This window comes from Magnolia sinica, chromosome 17 (genome assembly GCF_029962835.1).
Source record: "Magnolia sinica isolate HGM2019 chromosome 17, MsV1, whole genome shotgun sequence".
NCBI lineage: Eukaryota > Viridiplantae > Streptophyta > Magnoliopsida > Magnoliales > Magnoliaceae > Magnolia > Magnolia sinica.
This window is the reverse complement of record NC_080589.1, coordinates 62,563,654-62,580,520: the sequence shown is the minus strand read 5'-3', so window position 1 is coordinate 62,580,520 and position 16,867 is coordinate 62,563,654. Positions and strand designations below refer to the sequence as shown.

The 16,867-nt window shown below is 38.7% G+C and overlaps 1 long non-coding RNA gene and 1 pseudogene across 1 annotated transcript; both read right to left on the bottom strand.

The window, feature by feature from the left end:
* LOC131230664 (BAG family molecular chaperone regulator 1-like) overlaps positions 1 to 14,253 on the bottom strand; it is a 41,374-nt pseudogene extending 27,121 nt beyond the window's left edge.
* Positions 14,254 to 14,320: 67 nt separating this feature from the next.
* LOC131230666 (uncharacterized) lies at positions 14,321 to 16,577 on the bottom strand. Its single transcript, XR_009164058.1, has 3 exons — positions 16,434 to 16,577; positions 14,819 to 14,944; positions 14,321 to 14,732 (listed from the first exon to the last, which is right to left on the bottom strand). It is a non-coding gene; the product is annotated as an uncharacterized LOC131230666 (long non-coding RNA).
* Between the last annotated feature and the right edge of the window lie 290 nt (positions 16,578 to 16,867).

Below are 16,867 nucleotides of genomic sequence, written 5' to 3'. Positions count from 1 at the left end.
AGTCGAAGAACAGGCTAATCACATGTAAAATAACATTCGGTTTATGTATCCGAAATGACCTACTTCTAAGGTCAACCTATGGTCAATCAAACCTCAATCATGAAGTATGGATATAGAAACATTAGGAACAAGTGACCTTGAAGTATGAGCCTTGAAGTCTTGATGTAGTTGAAATCTTGATGTAGCTCAATCTTGAAAGTGGCTTGAGTTTCAGCTTGAGTCTTGAGTTCAGCTTGAGTCTTGCCTTGTACTTTCTTTTCAGCTTGAGTCTTGCCTTGTGAGCAGTTCTTGCATTCAAGATTGATCATTGTACTTGTGAGCTTTGCTTGTTGTGAGCTTAGCTTGTTTATGAATGTTGATCCTTGAGAGAGCTTCACTTATGCAAGTTATATATAACAGAGTATAATAGTGATTTTAGCACCACAAATTTGACAACAAACAGGGATATAAACTATAGCACTTACAACGCAGTGGTCCGGTTTGAAAAAACATTCCATTAGTTGACTTGTTTATGGGTTCATGAAGAAACTATTTCACTCTTTTGTTTCTTTATAAACTTTGCTTTCTTAAATTATTGTATAACTGCTATGGTTGGATGGGTTTGGATGTTGTGGGATTTAGTCTTGCCTGCGCTGTGATGTCTGACAGTTAATTTAGGATTTTGTAAGTGTTAATGATCGGACCATCACAATAGTTCTTTTTTTTTTCTTAAATCTGCTATTTGTGATCATCTTTTTATGTTCAACATACAAATTATTGGTCTTTTACATGATACAGCAACCTGTTGGGATGTCCGCATCAAATTATCAAAGCAAATATATTCGGTTTTCTTCATTTGATATTTTGTCCACTGTAGGTTTTAATAGGGACTTCGCAGGAACCTACTATGAAGTCTGCTTCAGACTATTACACCAAATATCTGGACTTGTCTTCATATGACATATTGTGCACTGTAGATTATAAAATTATTGCAGGAATATGCTATGATGTCCGCCTCAGAATTGCAGTGCAGATTTCTTCACTTCTCATTCATTGATATATTGTCTAATGTACGTTATAAATACATTGCAGGAATGTGCTATGATGTTTGCAATAGACTTGCAGACCAGATTTGTTCACTTCTATTCAACTAACATATTGTCCACTGTATGGTTCAGTCCTTAATTCAGGAACGTGGTGTGATGTCTGCCTCAGATTGATTCTGAGTCCAATCGGATTGAATTTTTAGCTAATTATGCTTCTATTTCCTTATTAAGATAAGTCATTCATCTCTGATATCATAACTTCTATCTATTACATACTGACACCTCAATCTTCTGTGTGCCCTCTACCTATTCAACTATTGATAAATATTATGAACAGGTATGATTACTTCTTCATATAGTCATATTTGTGGTGTCACAGTCTGACTTCAAGTAATCATACTTGGTTTTGTATGGATACTACTAATTCCAAAGAGGATCTAAATAAATATGAACATCAAGGCCAGATGAATTTGTTTACCTTATCATTTGAAGGTAGAATGCATATTCAAGAGGAGTTTGTAATTGAACTGAATTCCTTGTTCAGGTGAGAAAATTGAGGATACTGCATGACTACAAGTGATGTTCTTAGTTCTATTAAAGACCATGGATTAATCCATGAGCACACAATGCACTTCCATTCTGACAACATGTTTTGTTTGTAGGTAGAAATGAGTAAATACTATGTCATATTTGTGGGTAGAGTGCCAGGAATATATGACAATTGGGAGGATGCTCGGGAACAGGTTGAAAGATTCAGCGGGGCGAGACACCGATCGTTCAGAACGCACGGTAAGGCTGTCAGAGCGTGGACCACATTCAAGGTATGATCCTAAATTGCAAACGGTATATCTTGCAGACAAGTTTAGCAATTTTTGTTTTCTTTCAGATTCATCCATTGTATTTGAGGTGTAATAGTAAGTTGATTACATGTTATTAGGCCAGGGGTCGGGCAGCACCGGTGGTGTACATAACAGGGCGTCATCAAACATGACAGGAAGATTGTCGGGAAGAGTTGAAGCAGGTTCCGCTCCAGTTCAGTCTCTGCCAGGCACAGACGAAGATCGAATTAAAGTGCAGCACTCGGGCGTCTCGAATTCGGACATGTTTCGAAATACTAATGACGAAGGGATTATGAATGACATCATCAAAATGATGATTGGAGTCATGCTCATATACGCAGTAGTTGCATGGTTTATTTCAAGTTTCTGATGAGAGGAGAAAGCTGAGGACCAACTTCGTCGTTATCTTATAGAGAGAGAGAGAGAGAGAGAGAGAGAGAGAGAGAGTCCCGGTCTCCTGCGCACAAGGCCGCAAGGAGCTTTCATGCGAGCATTCATGTGAGCTGTTAGATTACACTGATGGTTGGGATTCAACAGGCATGATGTATGCAGTTAGGTAACTATTGGGCGGTGCTCTATGGGCCGATCATGATGTTTACGTTTTATCCATGCCGTTCATCTATTTTTTTCAGATTATTTTTGAACATTAGCAAAAAAAAGGTAGATCCAAATCTCAAATGGACCACACCACAGGAAAACGGTGCTAATTAAACACCCATCGTTAAAAACTTCCTAGGGTCCACTGTAGGATTTATTTTCCATCCAATCTGTTCGTTAGGTCACAAAGACTTTGGATGACGAGAAAACCAAAAAATCAATTTCATCCAAAACTTGTGGCCCTTAAGAAGTTTTTAACAGTGAGCGTTGAATCACCATTGTTTCTTATGGTGTGGTCCATTTGAGATTTGGATATGCCTCGTTTTTAGGTCATGCCCTAAAATAACCATTCAAAATGAATGGACGGCATGGATTAAACTCGTATATCATGGTGGGGCCCATAGAGTACCCTATAGTAGCCATCTGGTGATGCTGCCTCAAAAGGCAATCTGTGCCCCCTGGATGCATGGGTACCACCCTCATAAGGACGGAAGCTCATTACGTAGTAACTAAGTACGCTTACCGTACTAAGTAAACTCTGTGGGGCCCACTATAATTTACCTATTTTATCCACTCTGTTCATCCAATTTACTAGATAAGATTACACAGACATGGATGAACACAAAGATCGGCTTGAGCCAAAACTTCTCTGGCCGAAAGAATTTTTCAAAGGCGGACATTCAATTTACACTTTTCTTGTGGTGTGCTCCACTTGAGCTTTGGATATGCTTCAATTTTGGGTTCAACCCATAAAATGAGTCGAAAAAATGGATGGACGGTGTGGATAAACCACACGCATTCATGGTGGGCCCAACATAGTTTTGCTCAACATGATAAAAGCCTACTCTGTGACTCAGTACGCAATTTGATTTCACCGGACCCAGCTAGAGACAGACGATTCTAGTGGTGCCTCTTTGGGGCCCACTGTGATCTATATGTTTTATCCACCCCGTCCATATTTTTGGACAGATTATTTTAGTCCATGAGCTCAAAAATGAGGCACATCAGACGCCCAAGTGGATCACACCACATGAAGCATGACCACACGCAATATTTATTCGCATTAGAATAAAAGTCGTTGGATCACACTAATTGCTCCACCATCATTGTCGTTGCCTGCAGTGGGGTCCATTGTGATCTATGCATTCTATCCACTTCGTACATCCATTTTAACAGATAATTTTACGGCTTGAGACCAAAAATAAGGTATATCCAAACCTCAAGTGGACCACATCACAGGAAATAGTGCGAATTAAATGAATACCATTGAAAAATACTTGGGGGCCATAGAAGTTATGTATCAAGCTAATATTTGTATTTTTCTCTTTATCCATATCTGTGTGATCTTATGAATAGGTTGGATGACAAATAAACATTATTGTGGGCACTAGAAAAATTTCAATGGTGGAAATCATTATTTCAATTGTTTCCTGTGGTATGGTCCACTTGAGCTTTGAATATGCTTCAATTTTGGACTCAACCCTTGAAATGAGATTAAAAAAAATAGATGGATGGCGTGGATAAACCACATACATTTATGGTGGTCCCAACAGAGTCTACTTAGAACAATAAAGTGTACTGAGTAACTCAGTACGCAATCCAATTTCATTATGTGTTTGAAGGAAGCGAATTGGCTGGTGTACGACACACACCACCTATGTGGCTGGTGTGTTGACATTACCAAGTTATGTGGGTCCCATCATGAGGTATGAGTTATATCTAAACCGTCCATCCACTTGGTGATCTACTTTTAATACTCGAGCTGAAAAATAAGACGGATCCAAAAACTAGGTGGACCACACTGTAAAAAGCAGTGGAGGATTGAAAGCCTACCATTGAAACCCTTTTCGGGTTCACAGAAATCATGGATTAATAGGATATTTGTTTTTTTTCTATTTATCCAGGTCTGTGTGACCTGATGAACAAATTAGATGGAAAGTAAACGTTACGGTGTGCCCTACGAATGTTTTAACGATGAGAATCATTGGCCCACTGTTAAAAACTTCTTAAGGGCCACAAGTTTAATCTGGATGAATTGGATATTTTTATTTTCTCATCATCCATGTCTGTATGACCTAACAGACAGGTTGGATGGCAAATAAACATTATAGTGAGCCCTAGGAAGTTTTGGATGATGGGTGTTCAATCACAACTGTTTTCCTATGATGAGGTCCATTTGAGATTTGGATCTACTTTGTTTTTGGGCTCATGCTTGAAAATGATCTGAAAAATTAGATGAACGGCATGGATAAAATAGGTACATCATGATCGAACCAAAGAGCACCGTCCAATAGCTTTCGAGCTACGTGCGGCATGCAATCCCGTGAGATTTCGAAAGTATTGCCGCAAGTCATTATTTTGGAGGCTCTCTCGTTCTCACGACTGCTGAATCCCAGCTGTGAATATAATCTAACAGCTCATATGAAATGCTCGCATAAAATCTCCATGCGGCCTTGTGCGCAGGAGACCATTTCTATATATATATATATATATATATATATATATATATATATATATATATATATATATATATATATATATATATATATGTTTTTTTTATTCCTAACCCAGAGTCTGTATTTTTCGTATTGTATGTGTAGCGTTATCTTTGGACTGTGTTTTCTTTGCTTCATCTGGTAATCGGATCTTTAATTTTCAGTAATTATGTAATGGGTGAGTCTGTGCTGTGTCTATGTGAAAGCAGAACCTCAAATAATTACCCACTACTTCGTGTGAATGACATCTGAGCCGGCACTATCTTGGGGATCATTAGGTGACGAAATCTGGGCGGTGGATAGACCAAATCAAAGAAGGCCCACCTAATAAGTAAATCTGACCGTTATTGTGGGTGCATAGTCTAGAAGTGGGGTGCCAACATACACTGACATAACTTGGATGGTGGATTGACTCATTCTATACGTTAATCTATATAAGTTGATTGACGGTTTGGATTATATCCTTAAACCGTGATGGGGCCTACATAGATATTACGTGATGGTCGATGGTGTAATGAGTGTATGTGGTGAAGACGAGGTCCACATAGATCGATCCTTCAACAAACATTGAACATGCATACATCCATTGATTACATATGCAAAGCCAGTCCTTCCCAAATAGTCTGATCGAAAATGAAAAGGGCACTCGATACAGTGTACATCCGTCGTTGTACTACTGCTGTATTGTATTACAATGCAATACAATCCTATACGCGAATCCAAATAGGCCCTAACAGAACATTACACAAACTGAAAATGAGTATGCTGCATATCTTGGGGCCAAGGATCAAATAGTTCATCTGCATTTCATGAAAACGAGTTGCTTCTTCTTCCTTCTTGGGTTGAGAGCAGAAGCTCCATTGGTGCTGCTGCTGCAGCAGTAGAAGCATCGAAGGAGCAGATCAGAAGCCATCTGCTTCTTCTCCACTGATTAATAAAAAAATCAAGAAATCAAATCCGTCACTGGAAGTAAGAAATGCATGGACGGTTGAGATTGGAGACAGGGATTGGATCTGAAGGAGGAGAAGGAATTATGTATACAATGAAAAAGAGTTCAAGTGTTATAGCATGGTAGATGGTGAGTCTGGTACATAAAAGTGGGTCTTGATCTTGATCCACCTTTCTTATCCAGCAAACTCATAGCAGCTTCCCTCAAGAATCAAAATATGATCAAAGGATGCATGCAGTCCTACTCATTAGACATCTCTAATTCACAGATAAACACAAAGTAGGTGAAGAGGCAAGAAGAAAAGAAAAAGACCAATGACTCAACAGGAAGTCATTTGTTGTCTTAAAACTTCCATCCTCACAATCTGTTCATTCGACTGCACCATTGCTAAACCCATGCTCTGATGCCTGCAAAAATCAAACTTCTTATCACCATCTACCAGGGTAATACATCCAAGCCAATGACCTTATATTGGGTTGAAAATGCAACAAATCTGGTGGATTTTTTGAGCAATTCAAGTGAAATCTAAGACATCCCAAGTTCTAATTACGACATTGGAAGGCTGAGAAATTTCATCAAATCTGCTGGTTCTCAGAGCATTTCAAGTGGCCTCTTCCACATCCGCAGTTCTACCTCTGACATTGAAAACTCAGAAAATGCATTGAATCTGCTTGTTTCTAGGGTAATTCCAATGTCGAAAGCTTGGAAACCGAATGAAATCTGTTGGTTCTCAGATCATGTCGAGTCAAATCTTGAACACCTGAAGTTCAACTACCGACATTGAAAACTCACAGAAAATATAGAATCAGCGGGTTTTCAGAACACTTCAAGCGGTAGCTACTACAGCCAAAGTGCGAATTCCGATGCTGAAAGCTCAAAATAACACAGAAAAATTCCCCAAATCTAGATATCTTCACTAGCATTCCTACAAAATATACGGCCGTAACAAGACAAGGGAAGAACAGAGGAACATACCTTTAAAAGAAGCAACAAGAGATCTGAAATCTGCAAGCATTTCCTTCAAAGAACTGCATAAGGATGCTGCGGGTCCGCCATTAAAGCCGCAGAGAGCTTCGCTATATAGAAACTCCTTGAATCTCTAAGTTTCTCTCACAAATCCCAATTTCAAACTCTGGATTCTCCATTTCGGCCAAAACCAATGCAAAAGGAGCTCAAAATCTGTAAATTTCTCCCAAAATCCCCTGTAACTCTTCTCGTAATCGAATGACAGAGCTTTCGCTCAACCACTGGAGCTCGATTCAGCTGAAATCGAACCACAGAGCTCGGAATAGCGAGATTTACATGAAGAATCCATATCGGTTGATGGATTAGGGTTTGTAGTAGAAAGTAAAACAGACAGGGTACTCTGCTTGTGATGGTGGTGCAGCAGGCAACTGCGAAAGTTTGGAGAAGAGGAGGGTTAAGGTTTGGAGATAGCAACGATCAGGGGTTTGGAGAAGAAGAGGGCTAGGGTTTGGAAAAGGATAGCTTTTGATGTAAGAAGTAAAAAAAAGGGGGGGAAATAACTTTTTATTACAAGAGAGAGAGAGAGAGAGAGAGAGAGAGAGAGAGAGGGGGGGGGGAACCATAATCTTCGTCGGCCGTGGTTTCCCACATCACGGGCTGCCGGTAAAAATGGGTCGGGAATTCTCACATTTCTTGTAGTGTCTTATATCATTTATTTTAACACAAGTTATTGTTCACCAAGGGTCGAGATATCTTTGATCATGGTTTTGGAGCATAGGAAGACTCGCTCTATCATACAATGTGGGTAGATCCCAAGCAACAAAGAGCGAGCTTGTGGAATTGGCACCAATAACTACCTGAAAACAAAAATAACTAGAGATCTCAAAACATTAATGATATTGCCTAAGAACAGCTTCCTTTAAGAGGGATTTAGAATTGAAAATGTGGTTATTTCGCCCTCCCAAATAAGTCAAACAAGGGCTGAGAAATAAAGCCTGCTCAGCATGTTAGGAACATGATGCATATAACCCTCGACAAGATTTCTAATAGATTGAAGAAGAGGGATAAATAGCTAAATGGGCTTTAAGTGAAGCTTTTCTCAAATCCAAAGGATAAAGAGATGGTAAGTTGTGGCTTTTTAATTAGAAGAGAAAAGAAAAGAAAAAGAAGAAGAAAAATAAGAAAAAGAATGATGAATCCACACTCTGAAAATGTGACTAAGATGGTGGTATTGTATCACAATGCAAAGTGTCTATCGAATATACTCCAGTCTACAAGCGCATAATGAGTAACCTATGCCTTTCTTTACATGTAACCCTAATGTTAAGAGCTCTGAAACTATCATCAAGAGAGCTTCATGTTGCCTGGATAGATCCAAAAATCACATAAATTGGATAAGCCTCCTTCCCTTTGGAAAAGAGTGTGTGTGTGTGTGTGTGTGTGTGTGTGTGTGTGTGTGTGTGTGTGTATTCATTAGAAGAGGCGGCATTCCAAAGAACTTCAATTGGTCTTGTTGCAACTATCTTCTCCTTCTTTAGAAGTCCTTTAATAAAATTATTAGTTATGAAGTTGGTGTATTTTTATGGCTTGTTGGGGGGCTTTGAAAAACAAACAAAGAAAGGACTACTTAAAAAAAAAAAAAAAAAAAAAAAAAAAAAATCTTCTATAAATAATTCTTTAAAAAAGGGCTTGTTTAAGTGCTCGGAAAGTAATTGGGTGGAAAATATTTTTCAAGAAAATGACATTTTCCGTAATTGTGAGTTCATCTTATGGTGGAAAATGTTTTCCAAGAAAGCCTTTTTATAGAAGAAAAAAAGTACTATGAAATATTCCCAACCATCCCCCTAAAATTTTCAAGAAAGCTTTTTGAATTAAAATAGACACTAAGGTGTTGTACGAGCAGTTTAATTCCATTGTTGATTTGAGATTTAAAAAATATGAGGTAGATCATTGTGCCTATTTTCAATGATATGGTACAAGCGTCTTCATTATCTTATCACTGAGTATTAATCACATTATGGTTGTACATCTTAGTAAAGATATTGTATTGTAAAAGCTTGTTTGGTTAGTGAATTTCATTAATCAAATTCTTCAAATGACTATATTTGGAGCAAAAAACCAGGAAAGTGTACATAACTCAAAAGAGTCAAGTTGAAAAAGCTTTTCACTACTTCTCAATATCCAGAATTTCAATCCAGGTAGTACTTTATTTGCTTCGGTTTGTAACCTATCTACAAATCAGTGTTTTAAATAGCTACGCTATGTAGTATGTAGCTTACGCTATGTAGCATAGCGTAGCCTTAACACTAGGTAGCTCATGAAAATAGTTGTAAGTCGCAGGTAGCCTAAGCTACATGATAATTTGTCTACGCTATATGGTAATTTGCATGTGCTTCACGCTACATAGACTACGCTATATGCTACATATCTCACATTACAAGTAAATTTTCATTACAACCTTAAAATCACTACAACCTTAAAATCAAGAAATGTTTTCAATGATTTTGTCACGTTTCTCAATTTTCAATAAAAATTAGTTAATCTTTTCAATGCTTTTAGTAAAAAAATTAATATATATATATATATATATATATAAGTAACAATATTAAATCAGTTTCATTACTCTTTCTTTACCTTTATACTTAATCATTGCTCTTTCCTATTAGTTTATGTTGCGTTTAATTGCACAAAATATCATGAAATTTTTGTTAAATTTCAATATTAATTAACTTAATTTGGTGTAGAATATCATGAATTCAATGCAACCAAGCACAACCTTGATTAAAATACACTACACACTATGTAGCTTACGACTTACGCTTCAGAGGGGTGAATGCTATGCTAGATGCTATTCGCTATTTAAAACACTACTACGAATTAATTTTCTAGCACAAAAGCTAAAAAACTAATGTCTCTACTCTAGTACTATATTCATTGGCAATAAGGAGTGTTATATTTGCTATCATATGCAGTAGACCAAACATTAAATGGTGGGAGCAAATACACTGTAAATCTAGGTAAGACCATTGGACTAGAATGAAGTGGACCCTTCACTACTGGAAAGTTGTTTTTAAGGCTTCTATTTGTTATGGTAGCTAAATTTTGGAATTCGCTGGGTTCATAGACGCAGATTATTCAATTATGCAGGAGATCAAAAGTGGGAGTTCCCTCCTTACCTGCCTCCCTTTGAGGCTGAGTTAAGTCGCAGGTTAGCCTGATTCCTAGTGATAAAATAGAAAAAAGAAAAACAAATAAGCACTTCTGATGGATGGTCTTGATTTCACATGCACAAATATTTTCTACGAACACATACACACGTATATACAAAGAGAGATGCTCACATCCAACTGGCTGGCACCTAAGTTATACTATTCACCTAGCAGACAACACTTGTACTTTGTCATTTATCAGCAAATAAACATTATTTTATATGGTGTGTGCAATCTGATGAGTGGATGGGGCTGATTTTTGCACAAGGGGCCAACCTACTAGAAGGGTTGGATGTCGCATGCACAAGATGGGTAACTTGTCGTCCCAACCAGTTGGATGAGAGCATTTATCATACACACACGCACACAAACATATGACCATAAGCGTATCCCACCATGGAGTGTGTGCGCCATATGAACCAAGTGTCAAAGGCAGCCATAATGAAAATGGACGCTCCAAAATCAGCAGCTTCCAAATTACTTAGCAGGTCACTCAATCTGGAATAGTGTAACAAATGTGGCTAAAAAATCTAAAATATTGTGGCGAGGCCCATAGGTTTTTTGGAATGACCTAATTTTGAGTATTCCCCCTCAGCTAGGTAGACCACTTACAATGAAAATGTGAAGTTTCACTAATGGGTTTGTCAGGATTGTAGAGTTGGTGCAACTTCTGCACCATAGACCATCCATAGTGGGCCTTCCCAATAGACAACCATTTTGACCGGTGGCAGTTAGCCTGGGGCATAGTAACAAACTGAAAACTCAATTTGTTGTTTGTTCATCCAAGTTAATACTTGGCTCGATAATTAATGATTATCAAAACCTCTGGTAATAAAGGATACTAGAAAAATTAATGTAATAAAAATTAAGAAACTAAATAATGAAGTGTTGCATAGGTTGCTAGTTAGGGACATCTGTAACACGGGTTTTATTAAAACAGTCTTCAAAAGCTGAGTTATGCAGCCCAAGTTATTGCGAGTCACTTCGCCCATTACACAGGGCCAACCCGACCCACTCAAAATTCTTAGCTCGTTCAGGAAATGGGTGGAGCTTGGGTAGACTCTGACATGACCATTTCTACTCTTAAATACAAATCACGTCCAAAGGCATGGATTTAATTGGGATGCTACTTAGGTGAATGAAAATAGAAACCTTTTTCCATTTGCAGTTACACGGTTGTGAGGGCAGGGAAATGAGCCACCCAAAATAATTCCTACATAATAAAACTCTGGCTGAAGCAAACCCCACGAAGACCAGTGGCTTGGATATAACAACCATGGGCCCCAAATCTACAAAGTTCCTAATGGGGAAGTTTCCTATTTGGAAAGAATAGGGAACTTGACCTCAACATTTAGAATTTCATCTCTTTATGAATTTAGTTTCGAGAAAAACTTGACACTAGCAGGGTGATGGATGAAATAGAGGCACTTAGAAATTAGTCAAAATTGCATAAGCTGCATACAACCAATTCAAATTGGCTGTCCAAATTATGGGTCCCTGTTTAGATGTACCATGAACCGAAAATCAAGATTATTTGTTTTCTGTGAATATCACATTGGTGGATACTGATTGGGCAGTTACAAATGATAAATCTTCAATGGTCCTGCATCAACAAACATGTGTTCATGAACCAGAGGTTAGGATTGTTCAAGAAATCTGATTTATGGACTTGGTGACAGTTTGGTAGTTAAGTCGGTTTAATTTGAGTAATGTATGCTGCGTGCCTGCATATGAAAGTGTCCTAAACTCCAGAGTATAAAATAACTCCCCTTTAGCTTTACAGGCTGGGGAATCAAGTGGATTATGTCAAACTGTTATTATCTGACTTTGTAACAAGAGTACCTGAAGTTGCTACTTGCATGTCACTGGCATTGCTAATAAAACTTCTCCGAAATTGAAAAGGTCCTGAAATTGACAAGTTAATGAGATGAATATAATTTAATGAGTTCCTAAAATTAAACTGAAATTGGGAAATTTTGCTAGAGAGAAAATCCTCTGTAACCATAGTTTTATTAAAGAAAACCAGTTAAACTTGGTGTCACACAGGGCCCAACCTAATAAACAATTAAAAGCCCAATACATCAACACAAATGGTTGTAAGAACTTTCACTACCTGTGAATGAACTTCAATTGATACAGACACAACCATGATTATTGCTTCCAACAGTAGATTCATAACTTCTTTCTACATTCACTTGCTTGTAACAATGTGTGAAGGAGAACCAGAAGTCTCAAACATTCGCTAGAAATAACAACTGATTCCCTGATCACGGTTTTCTGAAATAAAGAGGATAAGACAGCTCTTTTAGAAGCACATGATGAAAACCAGCTTGCTTATAATGCATAAATTCATATGACAAGTACCTCTAAGATCTTGTGAATTAGGGAGAAAATATCTCTGAGGAGCTCTCCACCAGAAAACAGAAGAACTCCCTTGGGAGATCAGGGGCTTGGTTAATCTAGATTATGCGGGAATGGGGGGCAGTAAGAAGAAGGCCCAGTTGATTGCATGGAATTTTAGACGAGGGCTTGTCTGTTTGCATGGTGTGCAGAATGGAATGCTCCTGGTATCTGCTATGCACCTCTCCGCTTCCAGTTTGCCAGGTCCGCCAACATCTATGATGGTGGCGCATCTCTGCTCCGAAACTGTTCAGAAGCTTTTCAGAGGAATGAACCAGCTACAGTGCTACTAATCCTTGTGGAGACGGTGTTTTGTCTGACAAAGCAATAAAATTTCCATATCCAAATGCAACAAATCAGCCCAAGTTCCAGCTACAACAATAGCTTCGAGGAGGATCTTAGTCCCTTGCAGCTTCATCTACAGCAGTAGCTACATCAGCAACTTCATCCCATTGTATACTTGCGGTGGCAGTGGGTAGTGAGTTGGTCATATCGTTGCTTGGGTGGGGTGGCTGGATGTCCTCTATTTTGATTATGCTATCTGGAGTGGCTGGGATTCAGGTTGTAGGTGGAGTTGTTGATTTTGTTTGGTAGCTGATGGTGTTGGTGGGCCTACTTGGCATGATGGTTGGTTAGGGGTGGTAGTAGTGTTAATGGAAGTAGTTGGTCTTTCGTTTATCTTTCATTTATTGAATATGGTTTGTTCATGCATTTCTTAAAACCATGTATTTGCATGCCAACAAGGAGAAGGTTACAGTTGATCAATTGAGAGGATATTCTGGGATTAGTCTATTCATGATGGGAGCTGTCACATCAATGTCTACGATATACAAACCATAGCCCCAAATATACAAATTAAGTTTCAAACAGGGAAGTTCCCTAATTTGAAAGAATAAGGAATCCAGACCTTCTTTTTTTTTTTTTGAACTCTTGAACAATAGAAGCGAAATTGATCACTTATTTAGCAAGTGTATTAATAGAGGGGGCTATGGATACAAGGAGATGTTGTTCTAGTCTTATATAGGCTCTCTTGAGTACAACAGGAAATGAATGGAAGCAGAGAAGAAATAAGAAGAGAAGATCAATCAAAAAATTCCCATTGGGTCGAGAACCGCGGCTCGAACTTCTCCCACTTCGTCGTGACGACCACCGGTTTTATTCTTGCATTTGAGACCTTTAGCACATCCAATGTCTCCACACACTTCTGCACTCTTTTAGACTGTAAATTCTTCTGCGCGGAGGCGTCTCCTTCCGTGGACACGCTGTCGAGCTTGATTGCTTGTCGCATGAGCATCTCGATCAACGTCGTGATCTGAACTTCTGCTACCTTGGTCCCGTTCGATATCGATTTCTCAATGGCGGATACCTGATCAGCTAGCTTATTGACTTCCATGGAAACGTCAGAAATGGCCCAGTGGGCGCTCTGAATCTTAGCATTCCGACGCATCTCAATGAATCTCTTCTCACGGCTCGATGGGTCCTCTATCAGGACAATTTTCGACCGGTCCTTGATGCCGGACATATCAAGACAGTCGCCGTTCTCTTTCTCTTTACCGCGGAAAATTAGCCGTTGTTCGCCAAGTTGCAGTCCGGGCCTCCACAGATAGAAGCTTTTTCAATTCACCGAAAGTCGCCTGAGAATTGATGGAGATGTCGTAATGGAGCGTTCCGTAAGCCATACGTAGGCGGAGGTCCGGCACGGGAATATCGGGTTTTCCGTCACGCTTCTGCACGAGCATTCCACCGGGCCGCATCTCTCTCTCTCTCTCTCTCTCTCTCTCTCTCTCTCTCTCCCTCTGCTGGAGGGAAGGAAAAAAAAAATCTAGGGCATTTGCTGCCCAAAAAGAATATTTGCAATATTTACAATTTCATATATTCGTGAACTTATAGCTTGAAGAAAAACTTGACACTCTGGCGGAGTGGTGGACGATGCACAGACAGAAATTAGTTACAAATTGCATATGTTGCATACAATTAATTCAAATTAGGCTGGCCAAATCATGGGTTCCTGTTTAGATGTATCATGAACCAAAAATCAAGATTATTTGTTATCTGTAAATATTAGATTGGTGGATACTAATTGGGTGGTTAAAAATAAAAATAAAATTGTTTAATGGTCCTGTTTCAACAAACAAGTGTCCAAAAACCAGAGGTTAGGATTGTTCAAGAAATCTGATTTCTGGACTGAATTAGTGATGGTTTGGCAGTTTAGTCGGTTTAGTTTGTGTTAAATGCATGCTGCATGTGGGTGCCTGCATATCAAAACATCCTGAGCTGCCCTAGTATAAAAAAATAAAAATAAATAAACTATAGTTATCTGACTTTGTAACAAGTGTACCTGAAGTTGTTGTTTACATGTCACTGGCATTGCTAACAAAACTTCTCAGAATTGAACGGTAAAGGATAGAATCTGATCAAGGCAAAAAACCAGCCTCATAGCATTGCTCTTAATCTCATCAAGTTCCTAAAATTGAACAGTTAATGAGATAAATATAATTTAATATGTTCCTGAAAATAAATTGAAAGTGGTAAAAAAAAAATGCAATTAGAGAAAAATCCTCTATAACCATTGTTTTGTTATAGAAAACCACTTAAAAATTGGTGTCCCACATTAGCACCCAAATTGATAGACACATTAGAGGCCCAACCCAATAAACAATTAAAAGAACAATACATCAACATAGGACGGTTGTAAGAACTTTTACTACCTGTGAATGAACTTCAATTGATACAGACACACACAACAATGACGATTGCTTTCAATGGTACATTCATAACATCTTTTTGACATTCACTTGCTCTTGACAGTGTGTGCAAGAGAACTACAAGTCTCAAGCATTCACCAACAATAACAACTGATTCCTTGGTCATGGTTTCCAGAAATCGAGATAATAAGATTTGCATGCATTTGATGCATTGTTTGTATAGAGTGAAAAGCAACATGTTATTGTCCATGTTCTATTCAAGCTATCGAGTTTTCATAAGCCAGTCTGATAAGGGATATTGCTTGCTTTCTTCAAGGCAGAATAAAGTTCTATGTGTAGAATGAAAGTTTACAATAGCATCATCAAAAAGTTCAGTTTTATCTGCAATACAGAGTTCACATCATTTTTTTTATCAGAGTTTCTTAATTGAAACCGTAAAGGATGCTTAATTTGTTATATTTAACTACATCTTGAAATGCAATTATATATGGCCCCTGCCCTCGTTGCCCACTGCTAGCTCCTTCTCCGGGCTTATTTTGCTTCTTTTTTTGTGTTTTTCTTGGCTATATGATAGGCAGGGCCCGATATTCCTTTTTGCTCATCTGGGCCCTCCCGAATGTTTGTAAACTCACTTACATCAATACAAAGTCGGTGGTAAGATTCCACATTTCCTTAAAAATAAATAAATAAATAAATAAAAATAAAAATAAAATGCAATTATACTACTTTTGACATGAAAGAAACACCACTGCTTACAAAGGGTTACTTCAATTATGAATAGTGAGGAAGATGGTTACATTTTGGTCATTTCCAGGGGTGGCAATGGGCTGGACTAAGGCTAGACCTGGTCAGTCCTGGCCCAAGCCACCATATGCATGGACTATAACCTATTTTCATAAAGAATTACGAGTTAAAACTACAAAGACATGAATCATAAAACATAAAAGAGGAATAAAGATGAACCCCACTCGATAGTTGTGACTGAGATGGAGGCCTGATTTGGCAAAGGGCCACCGATTCAGCAGGATTATATTGTTCATCACCATCTCCACCATTTGAGGGCCATCGATTCATCAGTCATTGTCTGATAGGGGGCTGTGACAAAATGGCCCAAGCAGGCCCATTAAAAGGGGGATTATGTTCTCCGACCAATCGTGGTAGCACAAGTACGGACTTTGCTATGATACCAAATGTTTACAATGCTACTGTGCGTTGAATCAACGACCTAACAGAGGTTTTGATCCTTACCTACCTGACCGAATGCTCGAGAAGATGCTCTCCAGAGAAGTGTCCAACGCCCGCAATCTTCTTTCTTTACCTCCCTCTCTGCATTGGAAAACCGCATTTGAACTTGGGAGGAGAGTCGGGCGAGAGTGAGAACCATAAGCCAAACACAAATTTCCATTTTTTAGTATGATACAGGGTAGGGTATAGGGAGTTTGTACAAGCCACACATTTGTGGGTCCAACGTAGAGCTCATTAACATGCAATTACCTATAAATAAATTGTAGTCCCATAGAGCGATGTACACCCCTTTGATGCATGGTCGGTATAGACTAAAAAGGAAAATGTTATCGTCTTCGTTTTTTCTGTCTACATGCTGTTGAGGGCTGCAACAATGAGTCCGGCTGAGGCCTAGCCCTGGCCCAAGCCCAACATGAGCCTTACACAACAGGCCAAGT